This window comes from Procambarus clarkii, chromosome 69 (genome assembly GCF_040958095.1).
Source record: "Procambarus clarkii isolate CNS0578487 chromosome 69, FALCON_Pclarkii_2.0, whole genome shotgun sequence".
Taxonomy (NCBI): domain Eukaryota; kingdom Metazoa; phylum Arthropoda; class Malacostraca; order Decapoda; family Cambaridae; genus Procambarus; species Procambarus clarkii.
Window position 1 is genome coordinate 16,676,856 of NC_091218.1, and position 16,416 is coordinate 16,693,271.

Consider the following 16,416-nt stretch of genomic DNA (forward strand, 5'->3'; position numbering starts at 1 on the left):
TTAATTTGTGTAGCCTGCACTATATAATTCTTGTTATACTTCCCATCCAAAAGTTTCTTGTAAGCAGCTTGTCTTTTTTTTTCTTTAACAAATGGACAAATTTGTATTGTCCCATAACATTATCATGTCATTCATGCCAGTGTAAAAGGCAATAGCATGAAGGTCAAAGCTTGAAATATCCTGGAATATGAAGTACCATACGAGTTGATCCTCGAGTGACAACCACATTAGTACAGTAGATAGCCTCCATATTAGACATAAAAGGAAGACTTGATCACCACGTTAGAAATAGAAGAGTGAAAGGGAATTGGGAGTGGAATGGTAGGCAGTCAGTATGGGGAAAGGGAGACTTTTGGAGTACAGTACAGTACTGTCCATTCAGTAGAGCCAGGCTGTCACCTGATCGGATGACAGGCAAAGTTATGTCACTAGCACTGATTTTATAGTTTTCTTCGAGGTGACATCAACTGCATAATATCTTTTTGATCATGAAATTACATTAACTCCAACCAGTTACTGCTGGCTAATAATTCTTAGACATAAAGGAAAGAGGACAAATCAGAAGAGCATGTTAAGATAGGGCTACCTGAATAGGTTTCAGTTGTGGTTACTCCATCAGAGGGGCGTTCATGGGGATAAAGACAGATTCTACAGTAAATTGTTAATTTCTCTTTTAGGAATGCCTCCTCTTCCATTTTGCTTAGTTATGCACAGTTGTTGTTTTATGGTTACAAAGGAAACATATCATTCCTTAATTTCTTATTTTGACTGTATCAGAATTTAGAATTTCTAAAATATAGTTACAGGTTGTAAGTACAGTATGTATAACAGTTTATACAGTACTATACTTAGTGTATAAAATATATATTAATGCAGGCCATATGTATTATTGTTAAATATGTACTTTTGTATTTCATAGTAAACCTTTTACCATAATATATAATTATCTTCTCCTTTCAATAGTGCATTTGTCATGTTGAATTATATGGTATATCAGGATTTTATCGGTACTACCTTGTTGACTGCGTGTTCCTCCCGTTACTATACTGTATACAGTATCTCTCCTTCCCATTACAGTATTACGCTGAGATGTATCAGTAAGGTGGTTGGGCTCACTGGCTCAAGCAAAGAATATTCACTATACAATACTATATTGAATATAAATTCAGTGGATTTTGTACTACATGGGAACCTGGTCCAAGATAGGGATTTTAATCTAGCCAGTGACCTGTACAATGAATTTGGCATCTAGATAATGCAGAATTCCTCCAAGACTGATAATTTTAAATTAATATTACTAAAAAATTCAAACAGTGCTTTTTCCATGGGATTTCTGCATCAAATTATGCACAAATGTATGTCCTATCATGTGCACAAATAAAGGGTGAATGCTGTGGATCTTGTTGTCCATTAAAATCTGTACAATAAAGCTTTCAGTCACATGCCATCCCTAAGGTGTGGCGTTGTTTACAATTTCCCATTTAGAATCCTTTCATTAGAAAGTATTTACACCACAGTATTGTATGTCGAACATAAAAATATTAAATGTATAAAGATATTGTACACAATGTGATAAATCAATGATATAATCTTTAGAGCAGGACAGCACGATCGAACCAATGTTGTGGATAACCACAGATGTGCACCTTAACCCATGGACTAGGATGTGCAAAAAGTTACACGACCTGGGGCCGGATTCAGGAAGGTACTTACGAAGGTTTTTCCTCTTAGCTAAGAGCGTTTTCCGTCTTAGCGCCTTCGTGGCGGCTACGTCCGTATTCAATTAACTACCCTAAGTGGAAAAACCTTCGTAAGTTCATTCCTGGATTTAAGTGTGGTTTCGACCACTCGTAGCTTTACGTAAACTGGATATAAGTAATTTTTTCTCTACTACATAACACTGGGATCGATTTATGATATTGGAACATGACCAAAATATTATAGCTGGTGAATCTAGTGAAGAGGAATCCTTCGTGTTAGTTATATATGCATTCTCTGCTTGAAACTTGAAGTAAATATGTGTTTGATGATAGTAGAATTAGTTTTATAATAGCAAGATATTATACCAGTAGTTATTAAGTAAATAAACACTGGTGAACATGAAATATGAGAGGTGATGAGCCCTGCCTGATGGGATCATTTACTATCACCAAATGCGCCTGTTCACCTAGTAGTAAGGGTGTACCTTAGCTATACATACCCATTTCTAATTTATTTAGTTTGGTTTTATTTTGAAATTAAATCTGGGTGAGACATAAAATAAAAATATGCTGCACAAATGATGTTAGGTAAGGAAAAGGATAAAAATGTCAAAAACTTTATTCATTGAATACTTAAAGCTATAATTATGACTATATAGATTATTAAAAAAGAGAGAGGGAAGTAGGGGTCCAAGACCTCTTCTTGTTATACAATTTGGGTGTGGAACAAGTAATTATCAAAAGAAGGCACCATGCCGGGAAGGCTATGTAGCAGTGAGGTGAGGCAGCTACTTATTTGAGAAATGCTTATTTTATTTACCTTATAAGCTGAGGCAAGTTATTTTATTTGAGGAATACTCAGCTGATTCCTCTACATTTAGCATGGAACAAATTTGTGTCCAAGACCTCTTCCTGTTACTCAATTTGGCTGTGTGTAACCAAACTAGAAGTGCTCTACAAATCAAGGGACCCAGAATGTGGAATGACCTCCCGAATCATGTCAAAGGCTGTACCTCTCTCAACCAGTTTAAGAGTTAAACCAAGTACTGCCAAATTAACTCCATGTAACCTAACTTACCTCCTAAATGTCAACCCATGTCTTGCTATTTTTTAAACAACGCTCTTCACCAACATGTGCAATTGCTGATTTATGCTATGTTAACCCCCTTTTTGTATTTTTTTATTCCTTCTTTCAACACAATTTATACCTAATCCCGATTACTAAGTTTTAGTCTGATTTTTTCCCCCACACCTTGCCCGAATTGCTATGAGTATTAGTGGCTTTAGGTATTGTATGTACTAGCTCTGCCTATAAATCCATCATTATGTTTGTAAATCAACTGTGTGTACTTTTCCTGAATAAAATGTATTTATTATTTATTTTTTAATCAGTAAGTATTAACCCCATATCTGACTTAATTAACCCCAAAGATTGCCAACAGTTTTAGAAACTTTTTTTTGCTATATTTAGAATGTGTCCCCGGAAATGGTCACTGCTTGATCGCAAGCGGGGATTTTTCTGGCGGGGGAGAAAGAAACAATTGCGCAGCGCGTCCCGCGGCGTTGCGCGGGCAGTTTGGGGTCGTATAAATACGGGCGCACACTGGGGCTCTGCCTCACTCCGCCTGCCCTCGCCGCTGCCCTCGCAAAACCCCACCCTCCCCCCCTTTGCAAGCGGCTGCTTTTGTACCCCCGTCATGCTTTGCACAGTTGTCCCGATTGTCTCCCCACTGCATGTGGGAAGGGGGGTGCAGCGCCGGTCCCCAAGTGTCCCGCTGTCCGCAGCTAATACTTTGCCCAGTCTAGGTGCTAGTAAGCCCTACTTGTAGTCACACCCCCTTCTCCTTATCCATTAGGTCTTTTACGGCCTCTTGGCCGGGTACATTACGTGTTATGTGGTCTCTCACTTATTAGTTATTCTTTGTGTCCTGCCTGTTATATCCTAGTGTTATATAATTACTACACATTTGTACTCGGCCTTAATTCTAGTACCAGTTAACCTTTAGGTTTCTGCAGAATTAGTTTCCATGTCACTATAGGCTAAGGTCTCATACTTACTACGGGTGTACCTTTTAAGTTAAATCTAGTCCTCGGACTTGGAATTGTTACTGTTAATTCTTACTTTATATATTTACTTTATATATTTTAATATAAACGTTATATAGTCCTTAAATTATATATTTTGAAACTTTATATATTTACATGTTCAATATTAAGTTTAATAATATCAACTTTGTTATAAGCCTATAATATAAACCGTGTTTAATATAAACTTTATATAATTACTTACTTTATATTTGAACTTTATACATTTACATGTTCTGCAGAATTTAATCTTCAATAAACTTTAACGCCCCATACTGCCAGTATCTTTCTCCCCCTGGTCAGAAAATTCAGTTTGTTATCGATGAGGATACCAAGGAATTTACCATCAACGTTGTTACTAATTTGGATATTGTTTACTCTTAGATTAATTTCATTTGAGAATTTATTACCAAACAAAATATAGAAAGTTTTGTCAATGTTAAGGGTGAGTTTGTTAGCAGTTAGCCAGAGATGGACTTTCTTTAGTTCAGTATTCACTGTGACATTTAGAGCAAGAGGGGTCAGGACTGGAGAAAATGAAGGTTGTGTCATCAGCAAATAAGATTGATTTGAGGTGTTGTGAGACATTTGGAAGGTCATTAATGTAGATGAGAAAAAGCAGAGGACCAAGTATGCTGCCCTGGGGAACACCAATGTTTATGGGTAGGGTGGGAGAAATGGAATTATTCACAGAAACATACTGGAGCCTGTCAGTAAGGTAAGATTGAAGGTATTGCAAGGAGTGACCTCTGACTCCATAATGATGTAATTTAAGAAGAAGGTTTTGGTGGTTGACTGTCAAAAGCCTTTCGTAGGTACACAAATAACCCAACAGGGAACTCATTTTTATCAAGAGCTGTATGTATCAAGTTAATCATACTAATCAGTGCATCGCTAGTGCTTTTATTGGGTCTGAAACCATATTGGCAAGAGCTAAGTATATTGTGCTTGGCTAGATAAGAGTAAAGAGTAAATATAGACACATCACAAACAATAAACATATTACCGAACATTCTGAGAGATGAATATATACATTTCTTCCTTTACATAAGTAGCATGTTACCGGACGTACACACAAATACTTTTATGAATAGGTGTACAGACAATTTGCAATAGACATTCCGACAATTCAACAAAAGATTACAATACAAAAAAAAAGGTTTATAATGGTAACGCTCACATTACAGAGCTAAGACATTACCAGGGACAGGGTAGTTCAAGTATGTTTACTGAGACAAGAAAAAATACATCTCAAAGGGATAGAGCAGCTTAGGCTATTTCTACCCCCCCCCCCCCTCCTTCTACTTCCAGTCCCTCAAGGGGCGCACAAATTCAGTGAGTACAAATGTCTATTTTATTACAAATGTATTTGTGTATTTGTATTTCACAAGTGTATTTGTGAAATACACAAATCACAATACAAGAATCCCATTGAACATTACTACTGTATAACATTATAGTAAGCACAGCATATAAGTGTTACCCTCTTGGGGCAAAATTCTTGTAGCTCCTAAGTATACTGTCTATCATACTGTCATACTGGGTAGTGGAGTTTGTGGGGCAGGGTTATTGGGGAGGGGGGGGGGGGGTGGATGACCTGAATTATGAACTAATCCGTCGCGCCGCCCCCCCTCGCCCCCTCCGCGGCGTGACGTCACAGCCGGGAGCGTCCGTCAACACAGTGCAAGTGAAAATTTGCTCGTCCGAGAGGAGTGGCCGCAGCCTCTATTATAACATAGGTAATTCGCCTCCCTCCCTCCCCCACCACCCCACCCGTGATGTTTGCCCGCTTGCATCGTTGACGTGGGTTGAGAAGACGGCCTACAGGGTATTTAGAGGTTCTTGCAAAGAGGCCAAGAAGGATACGTTGCCGATTGAGGCGGAGGGGTCGGCTGCCTGGCTCACCCGACGCCGCCGCCCCATCGATTATAGATCTCTCGGTTATGTCTGGGAGGTAAAAAAAGAGGAATTTGGCGAGGACCCACGACTGCACTCTCGCCATCTCGACACGGCCCGTATTAATGCCAGGGTGTCCTGCGCGAGTAGTTTTGTTGTTAAGTGTTTTAAGGGGTGGGGGTCACGGGAGTTGTCCAGCTGGAGACTGGTTATGGCCGAGTGACGCCGCGCCAGAGGAACCCGTAGCTACAGGTACGTCCTCTCTCCCTCCTATACACTGCCGGACCTCCTATTTTGTGTGTGTGTGTGTGCATTTTTTGTTTATGGTTTATTGACTCTGGTCACGGAAATTTGTGTTATTACTATAGCGTTGGAGAGGGAGTTTGTGTTGCTGCAGTTGGCGAGATGACGGGCCGAGGCAGAGGAGCAGCGGCAAGGTAAAGGTGAGAAGTATATGCCCTCTACGCTTATTTGTCGTGATGTGAGGCCACCACGAGGCACAGGTGAAGGGGAAAAATAATACATTTGTACCACTGGAAACTTTTACCTTCTGTCATTTACATTATTGTACAAAAAAATACAAGTTCTTTGCTTCAACATTTCTAAGGGTCTTTGTAGTACAGTTTGGTTCGCTTTCTATTCTTTAATCGGAAATTCCGGGCTCGAAACCCAAGTGGTACAGAAATAGTTTGGCACTTTTTTTTTTTTATCACCTAATGGCTCTTTTTATCTATCAGTCAATAGGTACCCAGGAGTGAGTTAGCTTGTGGTGTTCCATGCTGGCCAGACTCAGCGGTTCGACTTTGGGGGGACTTCAATATAAGCCAAACATATAATTAATATACAGTATGTATACACAGGCTGCCTGGCCCCTGACAAAATGAATGATTAAATTATAAATATTATTACAAGTTATTTAATGTCTGTGAAAATGAAGTTTGGTTGTACTGTAGTCTTGGTGCAGTTTGATCACAACTGAAGGATTCTTTCACCTGATGCCTCTGTTCACTAAATATTAAATATGTACCTGGGAGCTAGTGAACTGGTGCTAGGTTCCATCCTGGGGAAGGTCATTCATTGACCTTGGAGGACCTTGATAAACCTAGCAGGCTTACTGTCCTCCAACAATGGGAAACTATAATTTTGTCACGAAATTCATATTGTATTTGGAAAAAGAGCCAAAACTTAATTATGTAGTGAATATAAATGAGTCATTAATTTACAGTATTATTTTTTCCCCCCATTTAATACTTTCAGGGAGTTAGGAGTCATCATGACAGAGAAATAGGGTTAAAATATAGTGAAAGACAGTTACAAGATATTAAATCATTTACAGACTAAATCAGTTATAAGAACAGCACATTAAATCACCTGTCTATTCATTATTAAATCATTTGTACTATGTAGCACCACAAATAAGATGAAGCACAGATACTATCAATTATCCACAGGAGCACCCTACTGCTTCATAAAGCAAGTGTGCAGTGCTTATCATAAGCAACCTAACCTTACTGAGTGAACTAATTAGAACCAGACCAGTTCCATTTAACCAAAGATTATGGTCCACCGAGTACAGTATTTTGCAATTTTATACTATTGCAAAACGTTGTTTTTCTGACCAAAATTTATGATGAGTACATCTTTACACACATACATATTGGCCATCAAATTTTATGCAAAACAGTGTAAATATACTAGATGGTAAAATAGATGAAGGATACTAAAAAATTAAGAATTAAAAAATAAAAACGGTTTGCTGCTCTTCAGTATGTTTCAAGAAGCTTTATAAAACTATACAGTAGGTGCTATGCATGCAGATTGTTCAAGAATGTACTGCAATAACCAAAAAAGATAAGAATTCTTGTATATTAGTGTTCTGTAGTGTACAGTGCTAGTGTTATGAATTTCTCTGCCAGTCTCCTCAATCCCCAGCTATTCCTGCTTTATCACTTATTAATATTATTTCAGTGTTGGTAAACCTATCCCTTTTTTGCTCAAAAGTCCTTTGTCTTAGCATTGGTGAGTACAGTACAGTATACGGGTTTCTCTCTTATGAACGTATCCACTGAATCTACTGTAAATAGCAAGGGCTTACTGCATTTTTTTTTCCAGGAGGTTGATGAATTTGACTTCTGCTTAAGGGCAGGCTCTTTGGGGATAATTTGAAAGAAAATTGTACATGCTGTTTTGATTGCTGCTTTCAGATTTCTAGAGATGAAGTTTAGAGATTAGGGGCTGTTGGGGGATGTTCTCCCAGGAGGGAATAGAAAACTTAGATGGAACACCTGCTCCAATTGTAACCCGTATCTGATACCACTGTAACACTAGGTTTATGCACTGGTGCTCTTAAATGCATTTCTTTCAACATTCTAACCAATATTTACAATAGTGTAACCTGGTACTACTAATCTTGCACAGAACCAATGGTACATTCATGGAAATGCTTAGTCTCAATTCGAAGTCCGAGAAACACAGCTGCCACCACCCAATTACATTTGTTACTACAATAGTAGGGATAATTACTAATTAGTGGATCGACTACTGAGAAATGACTTCTTTTGATGTGATCAGTTACTGACAGTTATGTTTTTATTAAGTCAAAATTATGATATTCACCACAAATTCCCAAGTCACCCACACTGGAAAATTCCTAATTCACAATCCTACACTGGCAATGGTTAAGTAAGTTAGACATGGAAAATACATTAGAGATATCACACATTACCTTAGGAAGCTACAGGCTCACCATAGCCCGTACTGCTTGGAACTTTTTGTTCCAGGTAGCGAATCTTAAACAACAACAACAACCTTAGGAACCACGGCCTCTCACAGCTGGAGATCCTGTCTCCCACCTGGTCCTGATGACCCCAAGCCCTTCCCTTGTTGATCTTCCCAGGATACTCTCAAGTCTATCACCCTTCACCGGGTATATGTACCCCCCTCCCAGCTAGGGGTCGTAACATTGCCGGGTTCTTGTTCTATTAGTCCCAAATGTGAATGTCTCCTCACGATATCTGTCATAATATTTAATGCTACAACTTTCAGGTCTTTGTGAATTTGTTACGTCAGTGAGATTTTCATTAGATATTTGTTTAAGTATTCTCTTTGTCACTGCTAATGAAACACCCATATCAATTTCTACCACTGGTTTTCTGCAGGCTGTCTTAGCAAGCATATCAACAGTGTCATGCCTTGAGATGCCAACATGTGATGGTATCCATATGAATTTAATCTCAAATCTGTTTTCTTTAGCAGCTAAAACATTCATTCGAATATCACTGACTATTTTCTGGGTGTCACTACTATGTGAGTTCAATGCCAGGAGTGCACTCTGCGAGTCACAGTATATAAGTCCACTGCCTTTGTCTTTTAAAAATTCAGTGGCAAGGTATATGCCTGCAAGTTCGGTTTGAGTTGTACTTGCCCAGTCATTGACGCTCTTCATTGCTGTATGTACGAGAGAAGATTGTTCAAATATGTTATCTTGAGGTTATCTTGAGATGATTTCGGAGCTTTTTAGTGTCCCCACGGCCCGGTCCTCGACCAGGCCTCCACCCCCAGGAAGCAGCTCGTGACAGCTGACTAATACCCAGGTACCTATTTTACTGCTAGGTAACAGGGGCATAGGGTGAAAGAAACTCTGCCCATTGTTTCTCGCCGGCGCCTGGGATCGAACCCAGGACCACAGGATCGCAAGTCCAGCATTCTGTCCGCTCGGCCGACCGGCTCCCTTACATGCACATCCGGTACATTGTCCACCTTCTTCTACAGAGCCGTCGGTATAGCACTGATACACATCGTTACCCATACTCTGAGTACTTTCAGTGATGCTTTTCAGTGTTAACTGTTTTAATAATGGAGTGTGCACACTATCTTTCTTGGGCGCATTTACAGGAGTAATGAAGGGAGTTCTAGTGCAGACTGATGTCTTAATATGAGGTTCATGGATAACCTGCCAAGCCTTGCTTGATTGGTTTTGCCATATGGTGATGAAAGAGAGGTAACACAGAGCTACGTTTTGCTCATTTGTACTCGGCTAGGGTTAAGCCCATATATTTTATATATGGTATATATTTTCTTGTACTTGTTACCTAGTAAGTAGGTCCATGAGTTCAAAAAGGCTGATCTTTGCCATCCTCGTGGCTCAGTGGTAACACACTTGCTCCGTGCTTCATGAACAATTCGTATCCTGGCCAGGGAGAATTGACTAGGCACCAATCCTTAACTGTATGCCTCTGTTCATGCAGCAGTGATTGGTTACCTGGTTGTTAAACAACTGGTGAGTCATATTCCAGGGAAATTAGTGGGTAGGGCTTACTATGAGCTAAGGGAAGGAAAAGCTTTCAGCCTGCTGCCTGAAATGCCTGAATTGTTATGCGTATTAGGCATAGTATATATACAATATTAGCTCTTATCTACAAATCCAACATTCTTTTTTGAAACTCATTTTGTATGTACAGTATGTACTTTTACCTGAATAAACATTATCATGCTAACAGGAGTCAGCAGTCATCTGTACCTGTAACCACCACCTGTGTAAGGAAAAAAAAAAAGTTAGAAACCATTGCTCTAAACTATAGAGCTGTATCATCAATAAGCAGAGTAATAAAATTAGTGGGAAAAGTAATTAAAATCAAATGGACAGAGTACTGAGATTGACATAATAATAGACTAGACCGTTTGGATTTCAAATGGGAAGGTCTTGTGTAACAAATCTATTTTATTTCTCTGATATTGCCTTAGAAATATTGCAAGAGAGGGAAGGTTTGGCTGATTACATTTACTGTACAGTACAGTACTGTACCTGGATTTAAAAAGAAGCTTTTGACAGCATCCCCCACACAAAAAAGTATTTCTGGAAGTTAGAACACATTGGAGTATATATACTTACAGTATATACCAGGTAAGTACTATATATACTGTAAGTACATACTGTACTGTGGAGTATATATAAAGCATATATACAAGCCTGTGTATATCTAACACTTGATCTTGCAGCTTTACTCTGGTGTCCCGGTGATTAAGGTTATCTTGAAGCCATGCTAGTAATTTCCCTTTACCCCTTTTAAAAAAGGGGTGTAAAATTGCTTGTGGGCTTGCAAGTTTGAAGGTTGCACTACTGACATTTCCCAGGATGCAATCCCACAATAGTTGCTTAACCCTTGTGATGCTCAGGGCTAATTAGCATTTGTCATCCACAGGCGCATACCAAAAAGAAAAATTATTTTTTCTTCTAAACCTGTTAATTTATGTTCTCTGATCATGGGAAAAAATAGTAAAAAAATCGTAGGGGGCATATATTACCCGCTATAGGGCGGGGAAGTCTGGCAAAAAGCAGGCGCTGACTCAGTGTGCGTCCCAGACGGTCTGTTGCTCCCAGTTGTCAGGCAGGAATGGCCACAAAGAGATAATTACCTAATTATTGCAATGTCTCTGATTGATTTTTTGTAGTTTTTTGCTGTAATATTATTCAATAGTGTGTAGTGTGATATATTTATATAATAAAATGAGTGAATCATCGCTGTACTCAAAACTATGGTGTGCATATTGTTGATTCAATTATGTTCATCAAACAGTGAACAAATACTTTGTCGGTTATTACACTATATACACAGGTTATATATAAGTATCTGCATTTGTGTTCACTATAACGAACCACTAAGTTGGCATGCTGAGTGGCAGTGGCAACCAGTGGCAGCCTGCCACTGGCTGCTACTTCCTCCCTCCCTCAACTCACCTGGCTCACCCACATTCACCTCCCACAATACTGTTTTTGCTTTTATTCACTATATACAGACGTTATATATAAGTATCTACATGTTTTGTTCACCACAACTGTGCAACTAAGTTGATATAGTTAGTTCAGGCACTAAGAGACGTCGCTACACACAGTCAGGTGGCGGCTGCTTCCCTCACACATTCGAGGTTGGACGCACTAAATTTTCACCCCCAACAATACTGTTAGTGGTGTTATTACCCATATACAGACGTTATATATAAGTATCTACATGTTTTGTTCACCATAACTGTTCAACTAAGCCGGTATAATGCCTAAAGAGCATAGTGGCCACCCCTACCAACATGACAAATCATGCAGATGTTGCCACACCCATCACCAAAATGGCTTCTCCCCCACACTCCTTTTGCTGTTATTACACTGTATATACACGTTATATATACGTATCTACATTCGTGCTCACCATAATGAACCACTAAGTTGGTATGCTGAGTGGCAGTGGCAGTGGCAGCCAGTGGCAGCCCGCCACTGGCTGCCACTCCCTCCCTCCCTCACCTCGCCTGATTCGTAACCATTCTCCTCCCACCATACTGTTTTTGCTTTTATATACAGACGTTATATATAAGTATCTGCATGTTTTGTTTACCATAGCGACAACTAAGCTGGTATAGTGAGTCCAGACAGTAAAAGGTGGTCACACACAGTCAGCAGACAATGCTACCTCCCTCCCCACCAAGATTACTCCTCCCACTACAGCGCTAATTATCACAACAATCCTGCTATTATCAGAATCCTGGTCATTTTTATCACAGTCAGGGGTCTTCTGTAATAATATAATCGCTAAATAATAGCATGAACATGTATATTATGGCATTTTTAGGCGATACTGTGGTCACAAGCTAAACAGCAGTGGTGTGAGCTCATGCTGGGTGCATCAGGCTTGGTATCTCATTCAATACTGAGGCCTCACACCCGGGAATTTCACCCACGATTTAAAAAAAAAAATGGCGTCTGTTTCAAGAGGCCTGATGGTGAGGTGAACCCTGTGTATCCACGGGCTATTTAAATCTTGCGTAGTACTCCAATATATCGTATGATGGGATGCGTAATTTATAGCAAGTCACTCAACCCATCATATGATGTGTTGCGCAACTTAAGGGTTAATGTCTGGGTACCTGTTTACTATTAGGTGAAAGGAAACATAACCACTCCCTCTCCTCCTTCCTGCTCAACTACAGTACTTGGGCTTGCCACCAGCAAGAAGAAAAACAAAACAGCTAGAATTTGGGGATTTCAATGAAGAAAGCATTGATGTAAGCAGTCTACACAACAAGTTGGCAAAATTAGATATTATAGTGAACTCTCATGTAGAAATAATCAGCAAAGTGAGAGAAAGTAATGCCCACTTGAGTAGCAAAGTATTAGGGCTTGAGAGGTTAAATGAAAGACTTGTGCAAGGAAAACAATCAGTTGGAAACAAATTGCAAAGTCATGGAAGAGGAAATCAAACTCTTGAAAATAGCATTGGAAGAAGTTAAAGCAAATTTAAACATAAATGATTACAATTGGTTAGGTAAGGAAATCCAAGAGAAAATCAGCTTTTGTCTGTACAGATGGAGGAAGTTACACAGGGAGTAGAACAGTGCAAGAATGATATGCAACTCACCTATGCACAAGTGGCCAGTGAGAAGGAAAAAATAGAAGCAACAGTATAGGAAGCCAAACACTGCCGCTACCAGGATAAAACAAACATTAGGCTGGAAGTCAGAAAGGAACTGGCCTCAAACCCGAAATTGGTGCAAACCACAGTCGATCGAAGTAAGTTCCTAATAATTTTTGTTTGTAAAGAAAAGGAGATAACATCTAGGTCAGAAAGAGCTGTAGAAGAAGCTAAAGTAGTAGACAAAATTGTTGGGCTAGTGGAAGGTCTGTCAACCATAGAGATTGTCTGCGACTACAGGAGAATTGGCAAGTACGTAAACGGGAAAGATTGACCTTTGAGGATCGCCCAAAACGTTGCCAAACAAATGAAAGAAGTACTAAGGAATGCTAGGTGGAAAAAATAAAACTTGAAGATGATATTTTAAATGGTCATATTCCCAAGGGGCTACTCAGTTTGGAGATGGGACAGAAAAATTAGGAAAGGCGGTGGTGTTGCAGTGCTGGTGAAAGAACACCGAAAGGTAAACGAAATGATGATTACCAATCCATGAGAAGTTGACATAATAGCACTAGAGATCTGCATTCAGGATGATAAACTAATGATCATAAATGCATATAGTCCACCGCCATGCAACACATAGACAAAGGAGGAGCTAGATAATTAACGAGAGGGTTTTATAACAATAATGAGAGAGAGATTATAGCGAGAGCTGAAGAAGATAGACCATGACTCTTGGTAATCGGTGACTTCAACTTGAAATCCATAGACTGGGAGGCATATGAAGCTAGAACAGGACTTTTGGACCTGTAGATTTGTAGACCTCATCCTGGAAACGTTCATGTATCAACATGTTAAACAAGCTACGAAGATGAGGGAAGGGGGAATGTTCCCTCCATGCTGAATTTTATATTTACCAGGATAGAGGAAGAGAGATTTTACATTCAGTACCTTCTTCCCTTAGGCAAAAGTGACCATGTCTTTTTGAGAATAAAGTATGCAATGGGTTATAATCTGGAAGAAAATAAGGAGGTTGAAACGGTTGAAAAACCTGATTTCAGGAGAGGACATTATGGGGGAACTTAGAAATTTCTTTAAGGAATTTGACTAAAAAAGACTTGCAGTTAGGAAATGAAGTAAATGAGATGTATGTTAAGTTTTGTGAAATATATGATAAAGGCACAACAAAATTTATACCAAAGCAGAGATGCAGAACTAGGAAACAGGATGGGTTCAGCAGAAATTGTGAGGGGGGCAAGAGACCAAAAGACACAAAAATGGAATCAATACAGGAAGAGGCCAAACCCCCAAACATTCCAGCGATACAAAGTAAAATAAATAAAGTTTTATTCAGGAAAAGTACATACATAGTTGTTTTACAAACATAATGTTGGATTTATATATAGAGCTAGTATAGTACATACAATACCTAAAGCCACTAATACGCATAGTGCTTCGGGCGAAGCTCGAGGAGCTCCTCAAGATGGAGATGCTCACAGAGATATCTAGGAGATAGAGGTCTATCTATTTCTGTCTAGGAGATGCTCAAGGAGCTAAGTAAGAACAAAGATGTGAAAAACAACTACACGACAGTGAGGAGAGTAGCAGAAAGAAATCTTGAAAAAGGGATAGCGCACAAATGTAAAACAGAATCAGGCTTATTCTATGAATTCGTAAACAACAAACTGCAGGTAAAGGATAATATTCAGAGGTTGAAAATGGTAAACAGATTCGCGGAAAATTAAAAGGAAATGTGTGAAACATTAAACAAAAAGTTAAAAAGTGTGTTTGTACAAAATGAAATCTTCAGGGATACAGACACAATAAGAATTCCAGAGAACAACATAGAGCACACAGAGGTGTCTAGAGATGAAGTGAAAAAAAATGCTCAAGGAGCTAAGTAAGAACAAAGCAGTTGGCCCAGATGGAGTTTCACCATGGGTTCTGGAGTGTGTGCATTCCACTTCAACTGTTTTTCCAAGCATCCCTGTGTACAGGAGTCGTAGCAGATATGTGGAAAAAGGCTGACATAGTTCCAATTTACAAAAGTGACAACAGGGAAGACCCCCTCCCCCCTCAATTATAGACCTGTATTATTGACAAATGTAATAGTCAAAATATTGGAAAAAATAATTAAAACTAAATGGGTAGAACACCTGGAGAAAAACTATATAATATCAGACAGTCAGTATGGTTTTCGATCTGGAAGATCCTGTGTAACGAATTTACTCAGTTTCGTTGATCGAGCCACAGAGATTTTACAGGAAAGAGATGGTTGGGTTGACTGCATCTATTTGGATCTGGAAAAGGCTTTCGACATTCGAGTTCCACATTCTTCTGGAAACTGGAACATATTGGAGGGGTGACAGGTAAGCTTCTAACATGGATGAAAATTTTTCTGATAGAAAAATGAGGGCAGTAATCAGAGGCAATGTATCGGACTGGAGAAATGTCACAAGTGGAGTACCACAGGGTTCAGTTCTTGCACCAATAATGTTCATTGTCTACATAAACGATCTACCAGATGGAATACAGAATTATATGAGCATGTTTGCTGATGATGCTAAGATAATAGGGAAGATAAGAAACTTAGATGATTGTCATGCCCTTCAAGAGCACAAATTGGCAAATGGAATTTAATGCGAATAAATGCCATGTTATGGAATGTGGAATAGGAGAACATAGACCCCCACACAACCTATAAATTATTTGAGAAATCTTTAAAGAATTCTTATAAAGAGAGAGATTTAGGAGTGGTTCTAGATAACAAACTGTCGCCTGAGGATCACATTAGGAACATTATGCGAGGAACTTATGCTACACTATCTAACTTCAGAATTGCTTTTAAATACATGGATGGAAAATACTAAAGAAATTGTTCACGACTTTTGTTGGACCAAAACTAGAATATGCAGCGGTTGTTAGGTACCCATATCTTGAGAAACACATCAACAAACTGGAAAAGGTGAAAAGACATGCCACTAAGTGGCTCCCAGAACTGAAGGACAAGAGCTACGAGGAGAGGTTAGAGGCATTAAATATGCAAAAACTAGAAGATAGTAGAAAAAGAGGTGTACACTACATACAAAATAGTAAGAGGAATCAATAAAATTAATTAGGAAGAATTTCTGAGACCTGGAACTTCAAGACCAAGAGGTCATAGATTTAACTAGCAAAACAAAGCTGCTGGAGACATTTAAGAAAATTCACTTTTGTAAACAGAGTGATAGACGGTTGGTGAGAAGTTACAAGTTAGGTGAGAAGGTGGTGGAGGCCAAAACTGTCAGTAATTTCAAAGTGTTACATGACAAAGAGTGCTGGGAAGACGGGACACCCCG

General features: G+C 39.1%; 1 protein-coding gene across 5 annotated transcripts in view; it reads left to right on the forward strand.

Moving 5' to 3' along the window:
- The first annotated feature begins 5,397 nt into the window (after positions 1–5,397).
- LOC123772167 (uncharacterized protein DKFZp434B061) overlaps positions 5,398–16,416 on the forward strand; it is a 78,905-nt gene continuing 67,886 nt past the window's right edge. For 3 of the 5 annotated variants that reach the window (XM_069311082.1, XM_069311081.1, XM_069311083.1), the window contains exon 1: positions 5,398–5,524. The gene's annotated coding sequence lies outside the window, so the exon portion shown is untranslated. Of the gene's footprint in view, positions 5,934–16,416 lie in introns of all 5 variants that reach the window. The other 2 variants (XM_045765197.2, XM_045765196.2) reach the window with 2 other exon arrangements.